Raw genomic sequence first — 25019 nt, forward strand, 5'->3', positions numbered from 1 at the left:
TTCCCGGGGCCAGTGACGTCTGCGACGGCAGATGTGGTAAGTTGTGTGGGGTTTGGGGGGAGGTCTACGCTACCTTCTAGATACTCACACGAGTCCTCGAACGACCTTTAAGTGGCGTCGAGTTTATTGGGGCCCCCGTCAAGTCAAGGGAAATTGGTAGTTGCACTTGGGGTACGCCTCAGTGCTGTCGCCCCTCCCAAGTGGGGGGGGTATTTCTGGTTAGGGATCTTGACACCGGTTACGACCTTGCCGTTGGCCCTTAAACGTTAGGATGTACAATTTCATTATTTCAAGAAAATGTTTTGTAAGTTGTTAGTTCGGCTAGGAGAACCTCTGTATTAGAGAATCTGTTAAGGTTAGCCAAACATCGCAATGTGGTATGAAATTGTACATTAATATGAAACTGTTTAACGTTTAATTTTGTTTTAATAAATACGGCCGGGGAGGGTCACTCCCTCCCTCTTCCAAAAACTTCAAGAACTGTTTCCGGTTTCCCTCCTTTGGGGATTGTGTTGAGAGGGGGTGGCGGGTATCTCAGCCATATAGTCCCTGGTGACCAGTACTTCAGTGATAAAATTACAATTTCAAGCTTATGGTGAGGATCCAGGTGGAAACGTGGGATACCACCTTCAACTCTCAAGAGCCAAAGGAAGCGTGAGTAACTCCTTGCATGTGCCGGACCCTGAGGCTTATGAGGGGTGACGACCTGGGTGTAGTGCCGTGAAGTAACGCTTGTCAGCGGCGGCCAGCACTGGTTGTTATAATCCTTGCCCCTGAGCGCTGCTCGTCATCTCATCACTGGGCGCTGCTGTCCAGTGTCAGAGGATATTGTCATAGAAGCGTTGCAAAACAGTTACCCTCAGCACGCCTCTCGTCGGTTCACAAGTGCACCAGCTGCGTGTCAAGATTCTTGTGATTGCAGCGCAGCTGCCATTTCGCATTAGTGTGCCTCGTATGGTTCTCCCTGAGTTTAAGTGAAGAGTGTCGATTCCTTCAGGGGGCAACTCCTGGGCGCTGCTATCAAGTGTTGGAGGTTCTTTGTCATTGGAGCACCTGTAATGACCAGATTCTCAGACCAGATAGAACCAGCTCACTGAGCAACACCAACCTGGCCAAAACGTAACCACCTTCCTCCTCAGGACCCATCTATCCAGGCACCTGGGTACCTACCTGAGGATGGGGAACTCACAATATACAAGCTCATATCATCAGAAACACCACTAAATCTATAGGGATTACTAGGAATACTCACTGATTACTAAGGACATCCATGCCCTACACCACACTCATACCTCATAGTCTCACGACCACATGGATCCAGACTAATCTACCCTGGGGCAGTTCTGATTATCTACCATTACACACTGATCTTCCTCAGTGCTCACTCGACACGCAATCCGGCGTGCCTACACACTGGGCTGCAGCCCCAGTGCTCTCTGTTTATCCGGTCCACAATCCGGCGGACCTACACACCGTATCCTCCTGGTGCTCGCTCACTTACAACATGGTCCACAATCCGGCGGACCTACACACCATATCCTCCCGGTGCTCGCTCACTTACAACATGATCCACAATCCGGCGGATCTACACACTGACCACAATCAGTGCTCTCACTAACGCCATTTACCAATGACGACCACTTTCCTATGAATACCTTCAGCTCTCTCTCTATGTTGGGAAGTCTCTCTCACTATTCACTAAGGGTTCGCTACTACAATATTATTATGGGATGGCCGAATCACTTAGTGTCAATAATTCCCTAGCTCAAGGGCTCCTCTCTCTCCCTAATTATTCAGTGGCTACTTACCGGATCAGGGCAGCATCTGTTCTGGCTGTAACACCTGACTAGAAGAAAAGGTTACCTGTGCTTTAAGAAGAATAGACACACACTGTATGCAGGAGTAAAAACGCTCTCTATCATAAGAACAACACATGCACACTAGTTCACTAAGAACTGGGGTATCTTTATTACAATGACAGTAGAATAATAGAATACACATACACAGATCTGCGGGGTCTCTATAACTAACAGGAACTTTAACCCCTTCCATGCTGGTGACGAACCCCAGCCGTCATGCACTACAGTGCTCGTGTGCTGATGACGGCTGGGGTTCGTCATGGCCCGCCCGTGTTCTGCCGGCGGCCGCACACGGGGAAAATCGCGGCCGCACGGAAGGGGTTAACACACCGCTGAAAGGAAAGGATTAGACATACAATAGCCTAGGGAATAAAGACAAGATTAAGGTGTAAGTGTAAAGCGGACTAGTTTAGACTACCTCACCTATTAGAAGGAAGATTTCTCTCTGTCTCTGGTGGGATGAGGGCTCTCTGTCTCTCCCTCCGTCACCATAGCTTCACGCCTCTGGCTCAACTGCTCCAGCTGACAGCCTCAACTCCTCCATCTGCTTTAATGCATTCTGACAAACTGGCAGTCCCAGCTGATAGTTACTGCTCTCTTCAGCTTCAGCAATCATCTGCCTTCTTTCTCCATTCCAGAAAACCAATAGAACTGCACTGCACTCTGCAGCTCCAGCAGACATCCTACTCTCCACTCTTCAAGAACCAAACTGACCACCCCTCCTCTTCTGCACTTCGCTGATATGGATTCCTCTCCCCTCATGGAAATTTCCAACAGAGGGCTGCCTCCCACCGAATTCCTGTGCTAGCTCCAGAGCTCTTTGCGCAACCGCAGTGGCCATCTGCATGTTACGTCTGGGCCCAAGAGACAAACACATTCTTCCGATAAGAACCAGTCCTGGCTGGTTTTCCCCTAGCACACAACAGCCTTAACTATAAACATTACCTTTCCCCTTCAAGCATCTCAGCTCTGCAGGGATAGAAAGCAAAATGGAGTCTCTCTAGTTCTGGGCCTTGTAGGCCTGAGAAGGATGAAATAACCCCTAGCTCTGTCAGAGTACCTACATAAACCATACCAATGTGTAATATAAAGTCAGGACCACAGGATCCACCCTCTACTATAGGCAAAATAATGAAAGGCAAAGCCAATAGGCAATAGATGGATTAGAGTAAGGGATCTATCATCATATAAAGCAGCTATCCTCTTCTAGGTCTGGAAGAAAGTGCTTAAAAGAGCCAACACAAGCTAAGAATACATATAATGGATGTGAGCAAGTTTAAAGTCTTTATCACTCCAAAATAGAGCCAAAAAACCCGTCAAGACAGCGCCGCAAGCTAGTTCCCTCAGACCGCCTCCGTCAGTTCCCTAGTGCACCAGCTGAGTGTCAAAGTTCTTGTCATCGAAGCACTGCTATCAGTTTCCCCTAGTGTGCCTCTTGCTCAGTGTGCCTCTCGACAGTTTCAAAGTGCACCGGCTGCACCCACCAAATCCTCTAGGGGGCAGCTCTTTGTTCGCGAGTGTTCCTGTCAGCATCTGCGCGCCATTTTCCTCAGGGCACATCTCGTATGTTTCCCGGCGCCTCAGCCGCCTCAGCACCGGTCCTGTCTTCCGGCCATCGTCTGCTTCACGTCAATCCTCGAGTGTTCCTACCAGCACGGCTGTGCTCGTCATTCTGGGCACACGTAGCCAGTCTCCCGCCTCTGCACCGGTCCTGCCTTCCATCCAGCCATCTTCCTCTGTTCGGCCACACCGTGTGCGTCCATTTCAAGAGAACATACTTCAAAAGCCTCTACACCTTCAGGCAAGACTTTCTTTGCAGGGTGGTATCTATCCACTGTGACTTCTATCGTTACGGCCAAATTATATTTATAAGTAGAATCATACTATCAACTGTACTTTCCAGTACCTTGCCAAGGGCAGTTCTTCACAAAAACTTTGTACTTATCTTCTCATCTGCCCATTTACATGTGCCCATCTACATTGAGTAATGATCTCAATTTGACAATTGTGCTATTTGAAATGTGTGTAACAATCTCTGCTGATTCCTGATTTGTTTTTCCTCATCCATTCCTTGGTGTTTTTTTCCTCCCTGTGTCAGGTGTAAGCTTGTGAAAATCATAAGTTCTCCCAGTTTCGTGCCATCAGTACACAACTATATATTATCAGTGAGCCCTCTAAAGTACATTTTAGGCAGTATTTCCAAGGGTGTTTTTTCCTGCCTACATTTTACTACCTTGGAGGGGTGTTTTTTTTAATTTTTTGGTACTTTGCGAATCAGTCTTGACGTTATACTGTGCAATTGTGACAAATGTACCTTATTGATGAGTTGTGATAGTCAGGTAGTTCAGGTACATTCCAAAGTGTACCGTGCGGTGCGTGACATTAAGTGCATTTTAAGTGCATTCTGCAGTCCTTTGTGAAGTGGGTAATCAAAAAAAAATATGTTTATTATGACCTTAGTCTTTAAACAGTACAGTGAGTAACGCCGATTCGAGTATGCGACATAAAATTGTACACTTATTTTTAAAAACGTGTCCATTAAAATAACATACACACCATTATTAAAACTACATAATTTATATACAAATGTTAAAACCTATACACTTTCTTATCCCTCCTAGAGTCTCTTCTGCTAAGATAAAAATACAGTAATGCAGGTTATTCTTTGGCCCTCAGCGCACCCAGGGCCTCCTTTAAGAACTTCCCGAGGGCTATTACAATATCCAAGTATGGGATTTCAGAAAGGAGTCTGGCCGCCTGAACCCTTGTTTTTACCTCATATTTTAGGAATACTGGGCGCAGCCACCTTTTCCTATGTTCTAAGAGTACCGCACAGTCTAGCAGGAAATGCATCAGGTCCCCCTTGGTTCCCAAATAGCACCTACAGTGACCTTCCTCATCTAGCATTCTTATATTGAGGTCTCTGTTTGTTACCCATGGGTTGATACCTATTCGAAGCCTCAGTATCTGTTGCCTGAGTCCACGATTGGGTAATCTATCGAGATATGGGAACCAGTTTTCCTGGGGCCAAGCATTTAGCATGTGTGCCACCGATTTTTTCTTCGTTAGGTAACCCATATCAGTTAATTTCGAGATCTCTTTCCCCCTTTGCTTCAAATCGCCTTTGGAGATAGGTATTTGATATGAGCTCAAATCTAGATCGATCTCTAGTGCGTTGCAGGTTCCCTTCAATTTTTCCCTACTGGACTTTGCCCATTTTAACTCGCTTTTCTGAATTTCTTTACGACACCAATATGCTACTTTTTTACTTTCGGGGTCGTCTAGTCTCTTCCAAAATCTGATCACAGCCAACTGGGTTAAAGTTACCCAAGACTTTGTACCTAATTCAGTTCTGATGGCTTGTATCATTGCAGATTGAGGAAGAGATAGGAGCCTTTTTATGCAGTTACCCTCCGTCGTGTCCCAAGATCCCTTACCGCTCAAATAAAGGATCTCTGCGCCATATAAAACTTGCGGGGGGATCATTGCGTCAAAGGCTCTGAGTAATGGTCGGTGTGATTTCTCGCCATAGTCCTTATTGAACCTTTTTAGGCCGCATATGGAGGAAAGTGCCTTTGCTTTTTGCGTTTCCATGTGTGTAGACCAGTTCAAGGCCCTGTCGAACCAGATACCCAAATATCGGTACTCATCTACTGTCTCAAGTTTAAGGTTCCCTATGAACCAACTAAATCTGTTTGGCTTTTTCCCAAAGCATAGGGTTTTTGTTTTGTCCAGATTGATGGTTAAGAATTTGTTGGCACAGTAGGTATTGAAAGCATTTAGCTTCCTTTGGAGGCCTCTCTCGGTCTGGTCTACTATCACCAGGTCATCCGCGTACAATAGGCAGGGTATCTTGTTTCCGTCCATTTTGGGGCTGGCACTACCCTCCACCTCAAGGTGTGCCGGAAGGTCCGACAGGAAAATCGAAAATAATTGGGGGGCCAGCACACAGCCCTGTCTTAGTCCGTTGGCTATGGGTATTTTGGGAGTTAGGGAGCCCCCAGTGTCTTTAATTACTTGCCCCCAATTTTCCCTATGGAGTTCTATGATTATAGTGAGAAGGTCTTTTGGGATGTTTAGCCTCTTTAATGTATCCCATAGGCTAACTCGATCCACAGAGTCAAAGGCTGCTTTAAAGTCGACGAAACAACAGCATAACTTGCCATTTTGTTCCGTCGACTTCCTCGCCATCGCCCATAGGGCAAACCCGTGGTCTATTGTCGAGTGGCCCGGTCTAAAACCGCCCTGTTCTATGGGGATTATTTGGTACGCCTCAACCCACATAATCAGTTGTTTTAGGACAATCTTAGCGAATACTTTTTCTCCAATGTCTAGGAGATTAATCAGCCGATAATTTCCTGGTGCATCTTTGCTCCCCTTTTTATGGATCGGCCTGATTATGGCCCCTTTCCAGGTTGGGGGAATTACTCCTTCTTTTAGCACTACCTGGAACATCTTTGCGAGGAATCTTGCCCACCATTTGACCTCAGTCTTCAGGATTATTGCAGGTAAATTGTCTGGGCCTGCAGCCCGGGTTAACTTTAGATCTTTTATTATATACTCGACTTGTTCTTCATTAAAGTTAGCTAGAAAATCTTCTGAGATTCCTTGCCAGGTTTTGGCCTTCATCTCCTCTCTAGGACCCCTCGCCCCGTACAATTCTCTTATATAGGAATCCCATGCTGCCTCGCTCACCACACAGCTTAATTCGCCCTCTGATGATCCAGCTGCTGCCTTTACTAGCTGCCAGAATTGCCTTAGATTTTTATTCTCTATGGCAATTAAGAGTTCTTGCCAGCATTCTTCTTTGTGTGACCATTTTGCTTCCAGAGCCATTTGCTTGAATTCTTTTTTCAGCTTAGTTAGGTACTCATATCTCTCTTGTGTAAACTTCTTTTTTTGTTTCCTTTGTTCGGCTCTTATCTCCCTTTTTTTATTTTGGCACTCCACAGAGAACCTTTTACCACGATTTGATTGTTTTGCCCTTATCGGCTTGTCCCCTTTTAATTTTATCTCCAGGCATTGAACTAATTCTTCTAGTTTTACCATAAACCATACCAGTTTTTTATTCTCATAGTTTTCGGGGGCCATTTTTATTTGCATGGCCTTCAATTTTTCTACGAATTCCTCTGTTAAGCGTGTAGTCACTCGTTTATGATACTCAACCACCTGGGTGGACACTGTTTCTCGCTGTAATTTCTTGCCCCCCGCTATTACTAAGTATAGGGTTTTGTGGTCACTCACCTCTTTCTGTTCTACCTTGAAATGCCTAATCTGGTGGAAGTTCCAAGCCTGTAGAAAAATATAATCAATTGGGCACTTCTGTTGCCCTGGAATAAATGTTTTTCCCGCTGGTGTATCAGACTCAGTTCTTCCGTTTACACAGTGGAACCCCCTGCCTCCTAGGCTATTTATTAAGTCGTGGTCTTGTCTCGCTAATTCCCCAGATGGAAACCTTGCTGGGTTTATACCGCATGCCTCTAACTGTTCCCTATTCCAAATGTCAACCTTTTTTGGGTTCAGTTTGTGGTTGAAGTCCCCCAGAATCATTACTGTATCTGCTGGATAATTTTCTAAAATACTATCTATATCCTTTTTAAAAAATCTCATTTCCCTTACATACTCCTCCCCATTTTCCCACTGCATGTATACGTTTACTAAAATCAACATTTTGTAACTTTGATCCACCGTCATAAGTTCAATCCTACTTGCTTGGACCCATTTACAATTTGTTTTCAACAGTTTTATTTCCCTCAATACTTTTGTTGATACCAATGTCAGCAGGCCCCCAGACGGCCTCCCGCGGTTTTTCTTTATGGCGGGGTGGTTAATCTGGGCATAACCAACCAAAGTTGGGGTATCATCGCATAACCAGGTCTCTTGTAGGCAGGCAATGTCTACCTTAATTATAGTTTCCTTTATATATTCCCATTTTTGATCATTGCCTAGCCCATTTACATTCCAAGATAAGAGACCTAGTTCTTGCGAACCCCCTCCATCCTATTCGACGTCGCTCATACCGCCTTCATCCTCTGTATCCATGGTATTTCTTTCAATGCTTTCCCCCTCGGGGGTGTTGTATAACGACCAGTTACCCCATGAAGAGTCATTGCCTGAGTTATTGATTACAATATTCAGCGCGCTTCGATCGCCTGTTGGTTTTTTATAAATGGTCACTTGTCTCTTCTGGAGCCCCGCATGATGTTTTAAGAAGTTATATTCTTTCGCGGATTTTGTCTCACACTCGGGGATAATCCTTATTCCCTGTTGCATAATTTCATTTGAGGCATTCAGGATTGCCCTTTTTACCAGGTCGGAATATAGGGTGATTTTTGTTATTTCCTTTCCCTGTTTATTTTCTTCAAATCCAACCTGCTGAAGGTCTTTTGTGCCGATTCCTCTCAGGCTGCCGCAATTTGCAAATGCGGCTAGAATCTGTGCTCTATTCGGGGGGTTTATGACTCTTGACGCCTTCCTTTTCCTCCCTGCTATTATCCGATCCAGGAATAACCATTTGTTCTCTTCACTCACACATAGATTCTTATTCATTTCGTTCCCTTGGTTGAAGCTTGTTCTTCCTCCTCTCCGCCCTTTGTTTTTCCTATTGTGGGTAATCATGCCAAACAGTATGGTATCTGTCCGTTTGTACCTCATTACAAATTCGAGTAATTCAGTATTATGTACCAGCCAGCAGGGAAGTGTACAGTGTGAAAAGCTCAAGACAGCACTTAAGTACCCTGACAGTAAAACATAGTAATTGTTCTATTAGGTGCATCGGGGGTATATTACAGTCCCTATTTTTGTGGTTTTTTTTATATATGGCCTGGCCTCACAACCGTGACACCCACCAGCCAGCAATGTGGGTTCACGCTGCATTGAGTGTACTTTTCTATCTACAGTATTTGACAGTTATGTGTGCCATCGTACACCATTGCAGGTACGGGTAGGCTTATTATCAGTTGCAAGAGTAGCTGTATTAGAGCCATAGTAATCGCATATCTTCTCAGCCCCTTGCTTTTGTGTATTTGTGCTGTTATCTGTAATCCCTTTCCCATGGCGGCATCATCCATGAACCCACCCCCATCTTTCTTAAATGACATCGGCGATCCAGATATACACTGGAAGGACTGGATCAATTTATTTAATTCATACCTCATAGCCATCAGGGGAGAGAAATTTTCAGCTGTACGGAAGCAACATGTGTTGCTCCATAATCTAGGAGTGCAGGGAAGACAATTTATGACACCCTTCCAGACCCAGCATTGGAAGATGATGAGTTAGACTAGATGTGCTTAAAATGACCATGCTAAAACTAGAAACCCACTTCGGGGACAAAGTTAATGTTGTTCTTGAGCGACACAAGTTTTTTTTGCGAGTTCAGGCAAAGAATGAGTCTATCACCAATTATATAGCCACACTCCGAGGTCTCACCCAGCTGTGCGAATTTGGGGAGTTGAACAACTCCCTCATTAGGGATCAGCTGGTGAGGTGTACACACAACCCTAGAATAAAAGAAAAGTTACTTGCAAAGAATCCCTCTTTGAGGGAAGCCGTCACCATGGGCCAATCCATCGAATACACCGCAAAGTGTATTCTGGAAATGGACCAACCTAAAGAACTCATTAGTAGTGTAAACAAAATCAAAGGATGGGTTCTGGAGGATAGTAGAGAGGGAGAAGTGTACAAGATCACGTCCAAGGATGTTAAAGGTGAGAAACCCATAAGCATCACAGAGGGGTTGAAATGCTTCAGATGTGGGAGCTGCAATCATCTAGCCAACAGTGTACATTGTACTGCACGTAATTCAACATGCATTAAGTGCAACAGAAGTGGCCATTTTGCTAGAGTTTGCAAGGAAGGGGAGATGAATCAGGTAAAGGTGGTACACGGCGAAGAGGTTTCCAAATGAAAACTATGAGTTCTAGGGAACCGCAAGATGAGCTTGTGTTTTTCTCCGCATAATCTCATCAGTGGGGTGCAGGTGTTACTATGACCCCTATATTATAAAGTGTTGGTGCTGATGCCAGTTACACCCCTTGCTCTTATTTTCCCTCTAGTCCTTGGAGTTTTTCGCTCCTAGCATTCCTGGAGCTGGTGTATTTCTTGTGAAGGGTTTACATCCTTGTGTTATTCCCAGGGTTTGCATGCACTATTACCAGACCCTCGCTTCCTTTTTTTACCTCCCTTGTTTCCTTTTCTCTCCCATCCTTCCTATTTCTCTTCTGTTTCAAAGGGAGATGTGTTGCAATCTAGGTATGTTTTTATGTTATCATTACTGCCACATTCCGCCCACCCCTCCGGACTCCCACCTGTTGGTACGTTCCCTTGGAGGCAGCTTTGGAATGTTGGAAATCACCTGACAGTCTGGAGAGTTGGGTGACAGATTAAAGGCAAGTTCTTACCTTCTACCGCTTCAAGAGTCTTTATTTACAACACTTTTCTGATGAGGTCACCTACACAAAGTGTCTTCACGTCCATAAGTAACTGCATGCAAGCAAAGTGTTTTGCAAATTGAAAATGAAAAATTGACCACCAAACAGTTTTGTGAGCAAAACATTATTTTGAAAATCTCAGAATCAGGTACACTCACCAATTTATCAGCTCGGAGTCTGACTACACTTTAACGGATACCAATTTACTCTCTTGTTTAGATGAGTGAGAAAGTTTGATACAACAAACACGAATGTTAGGCAGTGCTCAGGGATAAAATAAGAGACTGTTTTGATGACAGGGTCAATCCACAAAGAAATAACACTCAAGAGAGAGAACGATGTTTGTATGTTCTGCTCTTAGCAAAGTAAACTGGGTAAATTACAAGCTAATTACCACTGACAGTCCTCACTGAAGATTTGCGTCAACGCAGGAAAATGCCCTAGAAAATTCGACATGCCATGTGTTTTCATTCAATTTGTGTTGCATTTTTCAATCTCAATTTTTTGTTTGTATACGACAAACGCGATGGTGAAAAACTGAAATTGCGACAAATAATGAGCATGTGAAGAAATTAGGCACCTGCATTAAGATGCAAGAGCTATGTTTACAGATACAGAAGGTATTGCCACGCCATTCCCACCCAGTAGGACGAGCCTGTAGCTAGGATGTTTTAGTTAATAAGCACACATGATAACCCCAGAACAAGTTTAGTCTGCTAGTAAGTTAGCTGAACACCTGCTAATAGTGGCAAGGACATCTGATGGGCACACAGTCTTACGTCATTCGAACGAATGTCGTGGAATCTTAAACCACACTTTTTAGATATAATATGGGCTAGTGGGTAAACTCTAAGTTAAGGGTGCCTGGAATGAAGCAGCGCTCTTTAAAAAAAAAAATCTTATGAGTGATAAGAGATTCTCCTATTTGTTGACAGGATAGGAAGTGACATCACATAGCCGTTGTTATTAATGAAAAATGTAGATGTGAAATCAATTACATTTTAAAACAAGTCTCACCTTGAGGTAGCAACTGCCAAATGCCGACCTCTGGGCACTGCGAATCCAGCCCCAGGCAGAGCTGACCGTGCCTGTCCCATCACATTACGTGAAACGGTAACCCCATTGCACCAAGGGAAAGTGGCGCTTATCGCACAGTTGCTCTGCACATGGAGGAGGCGGGACAATAAATATAACTAGAGCATTGTCTGTTTCCCAAATCCTGAAACTTGCTGCAACCAGTGTGGTATTTTAACACTGAATATCAGTGCATAACTCTGCGTGCACCCTTTTACCTTAGCTTAAGTTATTCAGTTGAATCGTTTCCAAACAGTCTTTAACATTATTAAGTAGTTTCCTAGTCGGCCCATTTAGAGCAATTAATGCACCAATCTTAGAACGAGCAGCCACCATTGGCCTGGCTGCACACGTCGTCCTGCCTGCTGTAGTAAAATATGGAAAAAAAAGATTTAACTTACGTTACATGACGGGCGACAAGCAAAGTGGCTACAGCTGAGGTCAGGATGCTCCAGAAACAGGTAAAAGAGTACTCCGGAACAAGAGAGGAAGAATGAAAGTGGAAGGTAACTGTAGTTGGTCGATGGTGCTACTCTTAGAAAAACAGAAGTGAGGTATTGCTGCTTGAACCATTTAGCAGGCAGCAAAGAAGAGCGACTGATGGATTGAACCAATGGGAAGGCAGCAGGCAGGACATAAGTCCTTTTCAAGTCAATTTCCCCACTACAGGTCATCCTGACAGTGCATGCGCTGAAGCTCGACTTAAAAAAGACTTACAGACATGTGATCATAATCACTTTTATGAAACATTGTACTGTGTGAATTAATGAAATATACATTTGATTGTTATTATTGTTGATTTTTTTACAAAGCCGATAGTTCAGCTTTATATAAATTGATATGCTAATTCCTTCATAAAGCCAATAGGGGCATGTTTTATATTTTGGTGTTCTAGCCTTTTGTCAAAATCAGTAGGTCTGGCTACCTTACTTAACAATCACTCCCTTTATACAATACTGTCAAAGGTCAGCCATGTGAACCCGCAGTGGTTTGGTCACCAGGTCCTTCATTCAACCCCTCTCTGTGCATGTGGGTTGAATGCAGGGCCTGGTTTGTGGGGGACCTGGGAGCCAGGACCTTTGGACAACCCCACTCAGGGCACAGACAGCCCTTCAAAACATTATTCCTAACTTAGGGGGTCATTAGGATGGCGGACGGACTTGCGTCTGTCCGCCACCCCCAAGGAAGAGGGACCGTCTGCATGGGCAGTGGCGGTCCCTCCATGCAAATTAGGATGTGACCGCCACCCTGGCGGTCACATCCCCTACATTTAACATTGCGGCAGATGCTGCTTCAAGCAGCACCCGCTGCAAGGTTAAAAAGTGCATGTTTACATTTGCATGCACGAAGCTGCAGGCACCGCGTGGTGCCTGCCGCTTCACGCAAAGGCAGGGGGCTACCATAGGTATCCCCATGTGCAACCCCTACCCCCTACATTCCTGGGGGCCCGCAATGGGCCCCCAAATTAATGACTGTATGCCTTTCCACGGCGGAAATGCCGCCGTGGAAAGGCATAGGACCGCCGCCATCCTAATATGCCTGGCGGTGTCTGATAGACACCGCCAGCCATGTTAGAGCTTTTCCGCCGCGGTCAGAAGGCGACCGCGGCGGAAAAGCTGCGGACGGAAAAAATATTCCTCAGCCATCTTAATCTGACGGGGGTCTTTTTCCAGTCCGCAGCGGTTAATCCGCATCCTCGGGCCGGCCTATGGCTTCCGCCGGCCCGAAGGATGCGGATTATCCGCGATCATAATCGGCCCCAAAGTTTTTTTAGCTCTTTTTGTTTTGAGTAGAGATGGTCTTCCATGCCCTTTGAAAGTACATTTTTCATACATTTACCCAAAGCCCACTACTTTGAGGCAGTGTATACAGTGCACTGCAAAATGCTGCATCTTCTTATCACTTTCCCCTCATTCTTGACACAACACTTTCTGTAGCATAGTTTGTTGTTCTTCAGCTGCATGAGTCCTCTGCTTCTCAGCATGAGTTAAAAAAAATATTTTGTCCTTATACTACCATTGTATGCAAATTACAGCCTGCCAGCCATTCTGTACCGCCCCAAGCTTTTTGCTATATCTCAATAGTCCTGCGCACGAGCCTATCCAGGATCCTGGTTGCACATTCCACGCAGGTGTAATCATAGGACTAATACGGTTAAATTCTTAAGTTCTTATTATGTCATTCTAAATCTGAAAACCCTCCCAGACCTTAGAATTCGTATTAGTCTCTAAGCCTGTATCCTTTTTACAAAGGCTTTTTACCGCCTGGAACCAGTCTCTCCTGAGGGGTGGAACAGCTTCTATCCATTTTTTACAAATTTCTCGTCTAGCAAGGAGAACCAGTTTAAAGAGCAGGGGCGAAATCGGTTCATCTTCTACTCTCGACATCATTAATGGTAAGCTTATTTTTATGTTGGCACATAGAATACCATTTATAGCCTTTTCCACCGTGGACCAGTAATCCTTTAACAGAGGGCATTCAAAAAACATATGTCTGTTATCAGCACTTAGCGCACTATATCTATGACACCTTGGGGCAACGGCTGTTACAAACTTTGCTAATTTATATGGTGTTCAATAGAGCCAGTTAACCGTAAACAAAAAAGATCCCTTTTTAAGTGTGATGGTTTAACTACTTTATAAAGCAACTTAAAGGAAAGTTGCCACAGTTTCTGTGGCTCCGACAACTGGATCGTGCCACCCCAGATCTCATAGGATGCTTTGATTTTATTCTCTTCAAAAGACACCATTGTTTGATACCAGTCATTTACTTCATTCTTGATTGGGGTTTCATTCTGTAGTTTTTTTTCAAACTCCCAATATCCTTCAGTCATGTTCCTATTAGCCTCCCCCAGAACAATAACTGCAGATACTTAAACCTTAGGAGGGATCCCCCTGTCTTTGCCCACAATATTTCCCATGGCACCACCTTTTTCATCATCATAAGATCCCCCCAAAACTCTATTCCTGTCCTCCTAAGTGGAATACTTAATTGACCTTGCCTGGTGAATCCCATATTGGCGCCCCCCCCTGAATAGTATCCAATTCCTAGTATGTTCCTTATTCTAACCCACAGAATTAGTGCTGCCTTTAGCGTCTTCAGTTATACTTTTAAAAAACAATTCTTTGCCCTGAATTTATACAAAAACCCTTTCGCACTCCACTCTTTAACCACCTCCTCTACCAACCCACCCAACACCCTGTGCCCCAGTGTACATAGTAACACTCTACAATTCTTAAACTGGAATGCCATGCAATATAACCTTAGGTCTGGTTATGCTAGCCCGCCATCTGCCAATATGTACCGCAATTTCTTCCAAGACATACATGCTCCCCTATCAATCCACACTGAACTGCCTAGTTTGCCCTGTAGTTTATCTATCAGGGCTCTCTGGAAGGTAAGAGGTATAAAATAAAAAGAAATGTAAGCTTCGGCAATAACACAATTTTTATAAGATTAACCCTTTCATATAACGTTAGTGGGAGATTATTCCACCTGGTTAATACTTTCTAAATATCCTTAGCAGCCCTCTCAAGATTATGTTGGGGTATATCCTGCAATGTATTGACAATACTTATTCCCAAATACCAAATCTCTCTTTGGACACTCCCCCTCCAATCTGGAATATTCCAGCACATAATCCTGTTTTTTTCCTTATTTACTAGGTATCCTGAATAGGCCACGTATTCTTCTGCTAATCGTTCTACTCTTGGGATTGTGATAGCAGGGTCTGCTGTATAAACAATTAGGTCGTCCGCATACAAATCGATTTTCTTTCCAAATGCTGCCACATGGAAAGCCACAACTTGGTCATCTTGACAGAGTGCCTGGGCGAATGGCTCAATACGTATATTAAACAGCAAAGGAGAGATGGGGAAACCCTGTTTCGTCCCTCTGAAGATCATAAAACTCTTAGTAAGAGCAACATTAATAAAAATCCTAGCTCTGGAACGATGATATAACTAAGGCTTTTGGTGTAGTTTAAAAAGAGGGCCCAAATCTCATAATCTCCAATACTGTCCATAAATATTCCCAGCAGACTCGGTCAAAAGCCTTGACGGCGTCCAATGTGACCACCACCAAAGGAGCCGCCCACGCTGTAGCTATATCTGAACATCCTATGAATTGCTGGGTCAATTCATGCATTTGTCTCCCAGGGATAAACCCCTTTTGGTCTTCATATATCAGCTAAGATATAACTCTAGAAAGCTTCCCTGCTGAAATGCTGACAAAGATCTTATAATCCGCATTCAGCAGGGATATCGGCGATACGAATCCGTCTTTCCGGATCCTTAGCAGGTTTTAAGATCAGGACTAAAGAGACCTCCCTCCAAGATTCTGGGACATGCGCCTTCCCCCTGTAAATCATATTAAACAGACTTTCCCAAACAGGTAATATTTCTTCTATTACCATTTAATATAATTCTGATGGAACAGCGTCAAGCCCTTCCTCCTTCCCATTTTAGATCTTTTAATTGCTTCCCTGATCTCTTCTTGCGTAAATGGGGCTTCCATCATTTCCTTCCCTTCTTCATTCATTCACGGAAGGCCAAGCGAGCTAAGCCAGCTTCTTAGCTTTGGAGAATCAGGAATGATATATTCCCTATAAAGCTGTGAACACAGATCTACTATATGTTCCTACATAGTTTCCCAGCTGTCCAGCTTAACCCCTGAATCACTTCACAACTCGTTTATATAATTTCTTGATCTTTCATCCCTGGCTTTCCAAGCTCGCAAGGCCCCAGCTTTCTCGCCATATTCAAATTACTTCATATTCACTGCTTGCCATCTTGCCTTACACTTTCATTCCAGCCTGATATTATATTCTAGTTGGACCTCTTCTAGCCTCCTTTCAGTCTTCTCCATTTCCTATCCCATGCTTACAGTGTGCAAAACCTCCTCTAAAATCACAACCTCCTTTTCCAAATTCGATAGTTCTTCCCAGTCGTCTCGATTTTTTGGGACAGGTGAGACTTTTTAGGATCCCCCGCATATATGGCTTAAAGGCATCCCATACAATTCCTGGGGAAGAAATATCTTTGTTGTTGACAAAATACTTTATTGCTGCTTTTTTCAAAGCTGTTTCCACCCCCTCTTCTAAAAGCAGGGTATGCTTTAGCTTCCATCTCTTAGGTGGCTCCAGGGGCTTGTAAGGTTACTATTACAGCTGAATGATCTAAAATGTGAGCTGGGAGGTGTTCAATGTTTTTAATGTTCGTTGCAAAACATCTATCAACAAAAAAATAATCTAATCTTGAAAAGTGATAGTGCTTTTTACTGTGATATGTGTACCCCCTCATACTCCCCTTCAGATATCTCCACACAATCAATAGATCAAGATCCTGTATCATAATTTTCAGGGCGTTCCTCGTTCTAGGGACATATGGACTTCAATCAATCAATCAGTGACACTTATAAAGCGCGCTACATACCCGTAGGGTCTCAAGGCGCTGGGGGGGGGAGCCGCTACTGCTCGAACAGCCAGGTCTTCAGCTTCTTCCTGAAGGAGAGGTGGTCTTGGGTCAGGCGCAGGTCGGTCGGGAGGGAGTTCCAGGTCTTGGCGGCCAGGTAGGAGAAGGACCTTCCTCCTGTAGTCGCTCTTCGGATGCGGGGGACGGCGGCGAGGGCGTGGTTGGCTGATCGGAGGTGGCGTTTGGGAGCGTAGAAGTTGACTCGGCTGTTGAGGTAGCTCGGGCCTTGGTCGTGTAGGGCTTTGTGTGCGTGGGTGAGGAGGCGGAAGGTGATTCTTTTGTTGACGGGGAGCCAGTGAAGGTCTCTCAGATGTCCGGAGATGTGGCTGGTTCGTGGGATGTCGAGGATGAGTCTGGCTGAGGCGTTCTGGATCCGCTGGAGTCTCTTCTGGAGCTTGGCGGTGGTACCGGCGTAGAGGGCGTTGCCGTAGTCCAGTCGGCTGGTGACGAGGGCCTGGGTGACGGTCTTCCTGGTCTCGGTGGGGATCCACCAGAAGATCTTCCGTAGCATGCGTAGGATGTTGCAGCATGCCGAGGAGACGTTGTTGACTTGCCTGGTCATGGAGAGGGAGGAGTCCAGGATGAAGCCCAGGTTGCGTGCATGGTCTGTCGGTTTGGGTGCGGTGCCCAGGGCGGGAGGCCACCAGGAGTCGTCCCAGGCGGAGGGAGAGGAGCCCAGGATGAGGACCTCCGTCTTGTCCGAGTTCAGTTTCAGGCGGCTGGTCGTCATCCACTCGGCTACCTCTTTCATCCCTTCGTGCAGGTTGGCTCTGGCGGCGGCGGGTCGTTGGTCAGGGAGAGGATCAGCTGGGTGTCGTCGGCGTAGGAGATTATGCTGAGGTTGTGTTTGCGTACGATGGCCGCGAGGGGGCTCATGTAGACGTTGAAGAGGGTGGGGCTCAGAGATGATCCTTGGGGGACGCCGCAGATGACTTCGGTGGCCCCTGACTTGTACGGTGGTAGGCGGACTCTCTGTGTTCTCCCGTCGAGGAAGGAGATGATCCATTCCAGCGCCTTGTCCTGGATTCCGACGTTGCTGAGGCGCCGTACTAGGTTGCGGTGGCAGACCGTGTCTTCTTATTGAGAGGTCCAATACAGGATCCATCAATACATTAAGATCCCCACCCACAATTGCAGGAGCCGGAAGTCCCGTCAGCCTCAGTTCTAAATCTACAATGTTCTGTGGATCATCCTCATTGGGCCCGTAAAACCCCACACATACGAAATCCCTATCCACCCACTTAAAACGAGCTAGAGACCATCTTCCCAAGCTGTCCGTACTCGACTCCTTAAATTCTATCCCACATCCACTCCTAACTAGGATTGCCAATCCCTTGCAGCATTGTGGTTGATCTGAAGCGATGAAATTTTGGACCCACCCACACCAAAAAGCTCCTTACTTTCATTACCTAATAAGCAAGTCTCCTGTAAAATCATAATTTGTGCTCGTCTATTTTTTAAATATTCTATCACTTTCTTCTGTCTGGGTTTAGACCTAAGACTATTCACATTCCATGTAATAATTTTGATACTCAGAATGTTAACCATAAAGCTTCCCAAGATGTTCTGTTCCTTGCTTCTTTAAAATGTTATTGAAATTCTCCTGCATAAAAGGTTCTGAGGACTTTTTTTTATCCCACCTGTGCTACCCCACCACCTTCCCACCCCACCCTCCTACACCTATCCTGGGGAACCCTCCCTATCTTTTTATGGGCGTACCATTGCAGGAATTCGCTAATACATTCAAACTTTCAAAGTCTAGAGACAGCCATCTATCCTATAGCCCTATCGGTCATTTTGCAGTATTTCCCTTTCTGATTCTGTCAATTAATAATGCCACATCTTCAACTGTCCGAAAGTTATACATTTTAATTTTCCACCTGATACGCAGCATTGCGGGGAAATTTAGCTGAACTTTTGCTCCCATCTTGGTGCCTAACTCCCACTGCGTCTGTCTCTGTTCTGTAGCCTTACACACATCTGACCTAACAAGCAAAGAATATCCATTTACCGAATAGGGACCATTTTTTAGCGCTATACTCTATCTCTTCCTTGATGATATAGGAGAGGAAGTTTACCAAGATCTTCCTAGGTTTAGTTCCTTGCAAATTGCGCCGGAACGGTTCTCTATGCGCCCTCTGGATTTCATGCTCGAGATTTATCTTATCCTTATCTTTCAGGATCATTTTCCATAACAGCAAAATTATAAAGGTCTTCATATCCGATCCTTCCTCGGTTTCATGAAGGTTTTTTCTGCGTGAATGGTTCTCCACTCTCTCCAAATCTTCTTTTATGACTTGATTTTGCCTTCCGAGTTTGGAAATCTCAGATGCATTCTTCTCAGCATTCTGTTTCACGGTGCCTAATTCTTCCTACATCTTCTTAGTACCAAGGGTTACTTCATCCAGCTTCTGCATTAGCTCAGAACATGAAGCTTGTATACCCAGTTGATTTTCCCCTGAGACCTCAACTCGCTTTTATATATCGCTCATCAGATCCAATAATATGCCTGCCAGAGAGATTTTTACATCTTTGCTTGCTTCAAGCATTCCCATATCCAAGGCACTTTGTCTGTCCCTGTTTACTTCTGGGAGCAGAACGTCCTGGTCTTCAGGTGATGCCAGTACTGCAAACCTGTTACTCAAGAGGAATGTTATGCTGATTCCCTGGGGTGCCCCAGTCTCATCCCTTGACATGCTCAATACCACCAAGCCACCTGTATTATTTGCACTCTTTTCCACATTGATGGTTGTATCTGATACATTACCCCTACTCCCAGGCCTATCTGAGGTACATCTAAGGTATGTTCCTCTGAACTGGGGCTTGAACTCCCTTCACCATTTTTCTGCATACTTGGAAGCACCCTGAAGAAGGATTTAAGTGAGGGAGTAATTTTAACGCTAGAGGGTAAAGCGCTAGATTTTTTTGTGCCTTTCCACTCGTTAGTTTGTCCAACTGGAGTCTTTTTGCTAACCCCCTACCTTTGGAACTCCCTCCTTGTCGCCCCCGCTTTGCTTTAATGGTGGTTTTAACTCCATGTGGCAATTCTGGCAATGCGCCTTGAGACCCTCTGGGTGAGTAGTGCGCTATATAAATGCTTTGATTGATTGATTGATTGATTGAAATATGAAGGAGATTTGCCTTACCTCCGATGTTCGTGGTCCTCAATGTGTACCTGGAGGGAGCCTAACCTTCCTTGTTGTTTCCTGTCCCCATATGCAGATGCCGCCCCCCTCCCACTCAACTCTCCACACTTCAGCTGCTTCTGCTGTTTTGACACTATGCTCAGGCCCCTCTCCTCGTCCCCCACCTCCTCGACATTCTGTAGCAAGACTTATTCTGACACTGCCTCCAGCTCTAATCCGAGCCTGCCGGACTCTCTGAAGATTTCCTCGCTGCCTCGCTCCAGCACGTCCCTTGGGACCCAAGCATCAGCCTCTGGTCTCCTCCCAGCAGAGAAATGCTGCTTTCTGGGATCATCCCGGGTGCCAGGAGCCCCGTAAGTGCAAACTCATTTTTTTCTGCCTGATTTGTGCCCAATTTCGGCTTCCGTGCTGCCGCGAATCTGCCACTCTCCCGACAATACCTCCCCGTAATGGCGCCCGTGGCAGCTAGCGTCTAGCTTGTCGCCGCCATGTTACCTGCTTCTCAGCATCAGCTATGCAAATCCCACAGGTTCCAGATCCCACTGATTCCATTGGAATATTGTCCAGCTTTTTCTCTAAGCAGCACCTGGTTGTACAAAGTGCACATAATCTCTTGCGCTCCTATATTTTTCTTTTTGGCAACTGGAATTTCAAAAACTGCCATACTGCTACTTTCTCAGGTTTTAGTTGCTGTGGTGCAGCAGAAGCACTTTTGTCTGAGACCAAAATGAGCATGAATTGCATTTACAGAAACTGCCTCTAATAAACAGCATTCCAGTAATAGTGGTCAGAAAAAATCATATAAGTCTGTTTCTGAAGGATATGGGCTGTTTTTTGTGGGTATTGTTTCCTGGGTGGCTAATCAAATGGCTGCTTTCTCTGCATTTATTTTTACCTACCCATATACCTTCAGTACTCCCGTTGGACCCAGCAATGCACCAATTCTTCTTCAAAGATCTTATGGCAAGTGAAGGATATCCAAAAACTATGCTCACAGACAATGTGGTTCAATTATTTTCTAAGGAAATTGAACAATTACTGGAGAAAAGAAGTATATGACACAGGAAATGTGCACTTTACTACCCATAGAGGAATGGTATGGTTGAGACGTTGAATTAAATCCTCGAAGAAATTATTGGGTTAACTTAATCTAATTCATAAAAATGGTTAAAAGAAGTGCAAAAGAAAATGAAAATGTATAGAGTTACACCACATAGTACAACAGGAAAAGCTCCATTTGAACTGTTTCAGGGAAAGCTTCTCAACCTCTCTGTAGAAACTCCTTGGGTCAACAGATATGAGGTTGACCTAGGGAAAGGTATTCCAGAGGACATCTGGCAGGATAGAGAAGCCGAAAAGGAAAAATTTTTTGATGAGAGGAAAGCTGTAAAGAAGACAGAGGTTGCAGTACGGGATTTGGTGGTGATAAAACGTCCTGCAAGGAATGGTGAAGGGAACATTTTCAATGCGCCAATACGTGTCATTAAGAAATTCAACAATGCTATCAAGACCCAAGACCATCACATTTTTAATTTTAACAGGATTGTGCAGTTAAAAAATGATGTTTCTGGCAAAATGGAGGTGGGTGGTAATAATTCAATGGAAAATGAAGAAAAGTCAATGACAAGGAAATCTGAAAGAATTGTTTAGTAGCCTGGATATTTGGAAGATTATGTTTGACCATGCTCGATGAGGCCTTTTGTCTTTTAGTTTTTAACATAATTTTATTCCATGTAAATAGCTTCTCTGCTATGTTCATTTGAGGAAGGGAGGCATGTGGTACCTGAGCCACTTAGTCATGATGGGACACGTATATGTCATGGCCCTATATCACAGAGGGCTCTTTCAAAACAGTTGAAGGGTTGACATTTGCTCAAAGGAAATTGGGAGATAGTTGAATGAGATCTTCCTTGTGATAATAAACTACATATCTAAACAACATTTATGTGTCCTGAGGGGAGTGCCATTGGGTGGAAGGGTTTGGTGACACTATAAATTATGAGGCCAAAGACAAAGTCTCTATAAAGGTCACCAGAACCCCAAGATGGCTCTATAGAACCATATTAAACACAAATTTATTTTAATGTATTATTTTAAAATGTCATGATCTACTGATTTTAGTACTTTGAACACAAGCTTGGAGCATTTAAGCATCATATTCAGTTTTGTCTTTTAACTATGGAATCATGAAAAGCCAAAGATATGTCTGAAAATGTTTGAGAAATATGTGTTTTTGTTGGGGAACAGACAATGTGTTAATTTTTCGAATGTGTTTTCTTGCAACAAAGTGGTTATTGTCAATCCAATTTTTTATGTAAAGCAGCATTCTAGGCAGCGGTAGAAGTGGGCGGGGACGGAAGGGCACGGCGTGCCCCTACTTCTAAAAATTATTTCAGTCCGTTCCCCTACTTCTTTCTTTTAAAAAAGCATCCCGGGACGGCAAGAATAGTCCTACTTTTCAGCTTCCAGGGGCTGCTCGCACTTCTCTGGTGAACTCCAGACCCTGCAGCAGGCCCTCCCTGAGCTAGCACAGACTGCAGGCAGGCCCATTGTCATTCCGATTGAGGCTGATTACCTCTTTTGCAATGACAATGCGCCCGCCCACTGCCTGCCTTTAGCATATGCCAGCGAGATCTGTATGAGGTGTCTCTGGTATCTGGGTGCTCCCCCCCGCCCCTTGCCCTGCCCTGCCCTGCTCCTGCCTTCTGCTTCTGCTGCCTGCCGGTCCAGCCGCTCGCGCCTACCGACCTCTGAAGCTTAGCTGCTGGCCAGGCCCAGCCCTCAGGTCAGGTGAGTCTGCAAGCCTAGGAGGCTGGAGTAGTGGTCAGATGTGTTGGTGGCTGGCTCTGTGTGTTCAGGCGCTTGGACTGCTCTGTGCCCACCCGGCCCTGGCGCAGTCCGGGGACCCGGAAGCTCTCTCTAGGTCAGCTTGTCTCTGTTTATATTATCTTCTGCTTAAGCCATCTTCCCCCTTTGCGCTCTCTCTGTCTGTCACTCTGTCTATAGAAGATGCTATTCGTCCTCTCTGTCACGCTCCCTCTCGCAGACTTCCTGTCTGTCTCTGCAATTATTGGGCAATTTTAGCTGCTGCCTCTGTCTCTTTTACCAAAGGCCACTAGAATGAGTGATTCCATGAGCATGGTGTTTTCCACTTAATTATCTTTTCCCCCTACTTGTCACATGACGCACAATATGCTGCATAATTAGACTTTTCAAAGAAAAATGTTTCTACCTCAAAAGGATGAAAACACTTGGTAGGGTTGACTGCTCACCTTTCAACTGTGAATCCCTCCATACAAGTGCTGAGCTGCTACAAATAAAGCGCACCCTTTGCTCACATAGTATTACTGCCTTGAAAAGGATAATGCTGTAAATAATACTGACATAGAATATGCCGCCAGGTGGCCAAGTTTGGTCTTCTTTAGCCACATAATTGCAAGTGTCCCTGTTTATAGACAACTAAACCCTATTTCTTGAATCGTTTTTCGGACTTTGTCTTTTTCGTTCCATCGGTCGCTCTCTCCGTCTCCTTCTTCCCTCTCCACGTCTCTTTCTTTCATTGTTTAATTATCTCTGTTGTTCTGTTTGAGTTTCTTTATTATCCCATAGCGCTGTCCCCCGTTTGGTCCCTGTAGCTTTAGAACTCCTGTTATTCCCTCTCTCTTTTCTTTTCTCTTTCTCCCTCTCTTCTGCTTCTCTCTCGCACTGCCCTTCTCTATGGCTACCTCTTAATCTTCATTTAACTCGACCTATGTATGTGTGTCTCCGCCCCCAGCCGTCTCGCATCCCTCTTATCAATAAATGAATAATGAAGGGTGGAAGGAACTTGTACTCGTACAGCGCTGCTCTTGGAACCGAATAGTTTTTAGCTGCTTTATGGCTTGGAGAAGTATCAACATCTTCACTTTCTCTCACTGTGAGCCAATTGAGCTCCCTTTGGTGAAAAGTGCATACAATCGTCAACCACTACCCCAGAATTTTGCTGGTGGTAATTGCATTGGTGAAAATGCCCAAAAGTGATCGACAGCCGCAACAGTAATCCAGCTCTCCTTTATGTTTTATCCCACTTCAAATGTCTAAACCTGAAGTTAAAGTCCTGCGCAAACACAGTAACAGAGAGTGTGATACAGGGGTGCACCTCTGGACTTCGCACAGAAGTTATCGGAGGGGACTACCCTCTAGGGCTTCTGAGCTCTTTGTTGAGTTTTATCGGGATCCCATTGTTTTCTCACTGCAACATTTTTTAAATAGAGTTCACTTTTGTGATAAATTATTCTCGAACTTTAAGAAGGTGCTCAGCTTGCTTTTACCATAGTCATATAATTGTTGCACCCACGAGACAATAGATATCTCTGGAGTAGTGCCAGTGGATGCCCGAGTGTGAGTGTGCCATAAGAGCTGTGTAAAGCCGAGTTTCAGAGGTGCAAGTCTGGTGAGTTCTCCATTAGAGTTGTGTAAATATGAAGTGCTGCAGACAGTGCACGGCTCTGTCAGTGGGCCATAGGGTCCGTGCAATCTAGAGATGCCCCAGTGTAAATCTCTGTGAGTGTGCCATATGATCTATGCAAACTGGGGATGCTCCATACTAAATCTCTATGAATCTGCCATACGATCCATGCAAACTGGGGATGATCCATAGTAAATCTCTGTGAGTCTGCCATACGATCTGTGCAAACTGGGGATGCTCCATAGTAAATCTCAATGAGTCTGCCATACGATCCGTGCAAACTGGGGATGCTCCATAGTGAATCTCTGTGAGTCTGCCATACGATCTGTGCAAACTGAGGATGCTCCATAGTAAATCTCTATGAGTCTGCCATACGATCCGTGCAAACTGGGAATGCTCCATAGTAAATCTCTATGAGTCTGCCATATGATCTGTGCAAACTGGGGATGCTCCATAGTAAATCTCTATGAGTCTGCCATACGATCTGTGAAAACTGGGGATGCTGCATAGTAAATCTCTATGAGTCTGCCATACGATCCGTGCAAACTGGGGATGCTCCATAGTAAATCTCTGTGAGTCGGCCATACGAT

The sequence above is a fragment of the Lissotriton vulgaris genome, chromosome 5 (assembly GCF_964263255.1).
Source record: "Lissotriton vulgaris chromosome 5, aLisVul1.2, whole genome shotgun sequence".
Taxonomy (NCBI): domain Eukaryota; kingdom Metazoa; phylum Chordata; class Amphibia; order Caudata; family Salamandridae; genus Lissotriton; species Lissotriton vulgaris.